This window comes from Rhinopithecus bieti, unplaced genomic scaffold, assembly GCF_001698545.2.
Source record: "Rhinopithecus bieti isolate Rb0 unplaced genomic scaffold, ASM169854v2 scaffold_63316, whole genome shotgun sequence".
NCBI lineage: Eukaryota > Metazoa > Chordata > Mammalia > Primates > Cercopithecidae > Rhinopithecus > Rhinopithecus bieti.
In genome coordinates this window covers 1,109,721-1,112,296 of record NW_016824497.1, presented here as the reverse complement: position 1 = coordinate 1,112,296, position 2,576 = coordinate 1,109,721, and the positions used below count along the sequence as shown (strand labels likewise).

The following is a 2,576-nucleotide window of genomic DNA, read 5'->3' as shown; positions in this document are numbered from 1 at the left end:
AGATTGGAATCAATGCAAGCTGTCTGATAAAAGAGGTAATGAAAAAAAACTTGGATCCTTGACTCAGATTTCTTCATATATGTCCTTGAGTTCTGATCCACTGTAAGAATAACAATTCTTGAGGCCAGGCGCAGTGGCTCACGCCTGCAACCCCAACACTTTGGGAGGCCAAGATGAGAGGATCACGAGGTCAGGAGTTTGAGACCAGCTGGGCCAACACAGTGAAACCCCGTCTCTACTAAAAATACAAAAATTAGCTGGGCATGGTGGCACGTTCCTGTAGTCCCAGCTACCCAGGAGGCTGAGGCAGGAGAATCTCTTGAACTCGGGAGGTGGAGGTTGCAGTGAGCCGAGATCACGCCACTGTACTCCAGCTTGGGCAACAGAGTGAAACTTCGTCTCAAAAAAAAAAAAAAAGAAAAAGAAAAAAAGAAAGAAGACACAGAATATGTAATGTGAATGAGAGAAGGCCTCTGGCAGCACAGCAATCCACTGTCTCTCCCAATAGGGCATAACACGGGTGAGGAACACACAGATGCAGCTGGAATTGTGCTGAAAGAGCTCAAGAGGCAAAGTTCTTTGGATGTTTTTCACCTCCTGGTGGTCGTGGATGGAATCAATGCTCTTTGGGGAAGGACCGCTCTGAAAAGAGAAGATAAATGCCCGATTGCCCCAGAGGAATTAGCACTTGTTTCACAAGCTGAGGAAAATGATGAAAAACGACTGTCATGGAGGTGCCATTGTGTTGACTTTGAGCCATACTGGGTCTCTCTTTAAGCCCGGGAAAGTGTATCTGCTCCAGGAGTTGCTGGGAAAGGATGGATTTGATGCCTTGGATCCCTTTATTCCCATCCTGGTTTCCATCTATAAGCCAAAGGAATTCGAAAGTTGTATTCAGTATTATTTGGAAAACAATTGGCTTCAACCTGAGAAAGCTCATACAGAAGAAGGGAAAAAAGAGCTGCTGTTCTTAAGTAACGCTAACCCCTTGCTGCTGGAGCGGCACTGTGCCTACCTCTAAGCCACAATCACAACATGCGAGGAAGACAATGGACATCTGCTTTAGGCTGGACCCAATGAGATGAGGAAGTCCGGCAGTACACAGGAAGAGGAGCCAGGCCCTTGTACCTACGGGGGATTGGACAGGACTGCAGTTGGCGCTGGACCTGCATTAAAATGGGTTTCACTGTGAACACGTGACAAGATACTGCCTTGTTCCAGAAACTTATATCAGTTTATTGGATGTGGTTTTTCACATTTAAGATAATTATGGCACTTTTCCTAAAAAATAAAGTATCTTTCTAAAAAAAAAAAAAAATTCTGCTGAGGCAAGCAGATCACAAGGTCAGAAGTTTGAGACCAGCCTGGCCAATATGGTGAAACCCTGTCTCCACTAAAAATACAAAAATTAGCCAGGCGTGGTGGCACGCCTGTAGTCCCAGCGACTCAGAAGGCTAAGGCAGGAGAATCGCTTGAACCTAGGAGGCAGTGAGCCAAGATCGCACCACTGCACTCCAGCCTGGGCAACAGAGTGAGATTCTATCTCAAAAAAAAACTTTCAAAGGTGGGACGCGGTGGCTCATGCCTGTAATCCCAGCACTTTGAGAGGCCGAGGCGGGCAGATCACAAGGTTAGGAGTTAAGACCAGCCTGGCCAATTTGGTGAAACCCCTGTCTCTACTAAAAAGTTACAAAAATTAGGTGGGTGTGGTGGCAGGTGCCTATAGTCCCAGCTACTTAGGAGGCTGAGGCAAGAGAATCGCTTGAACCTGGGAGGCGGAGGTTGCAGTGAGCCCAGATTGGGCCACTGCACTCCAGCCTGAGCAACAGAGCGAGACTCTGCCTTACTGCTTTTTTATAATATAATACCTTTATTGAGCTCTGATTCCTATACCATAAAATTCACCCTTTCAAAGTGTACAATTCACGGAGGAAGTGGGGCTACTTGGAGTTGGCACAGGTTCTCTGTTCCTACCAGCTTCACCATGTAAAAGGTTTCCTTTAAGATCCCTCTGACGTCCGACCTGCAGCTGCTGTACAAAGTACTCAGTGTTTCTGAAAGTACAACTTTCACAGCAGTCTTAAAGATTGCAGCAGAATAAAGTTCCTGCTGCAACAAGTGCAATTACTGCCAGTGATGGGATATAAATAAATTCTGCACAGACTGCTGGAAATGTTTTTCTAAAACATGGTTCAGAACTACAAAGTATGCCTAGAGATTATATTGGAAGGTAATATCTGTTACCTGAAACATACAATTACTTTTCAGAATAAATATTGCTAATTTTTTTAAAAAGTGTAGAATTCAGTGATTTTTAGTATATTCACAAAGGTGTGCAACCATCATCACTATATAATTCCAGAACATTTTATAGCCCCAAAAGAAACCTTGTACATGTTAGCAGTCATTCTCATGCCCCTCTCCCCACAACTTCTGGCAACCACTAATCTACTTTCTGTCTCCATGGATTTGCCTATTCTTGATATTTCACATAAATGAAATCACACAAAATGTGACCTGTTGTGTCTGGCTTCTGTCACTTAGCATAATGTTTTCAAAATGTCATCCATGCTATA

General features: G+C 44.3%; 1 pseudogene; it reads left to right on the top strand.

Annotated features, from left to right (window-relative positions):
* Window positions 1-1,984: 1,984 nt before the first annotated feature.
* On the top strand, window positions 1,985-2,260 carry LOC108522263 (ubiquitin-fold modifier 1 pseudogene; annotated as a pseudogene).
* Window positions 2,261-2,576: the final 316 nt, after the last annotated feature.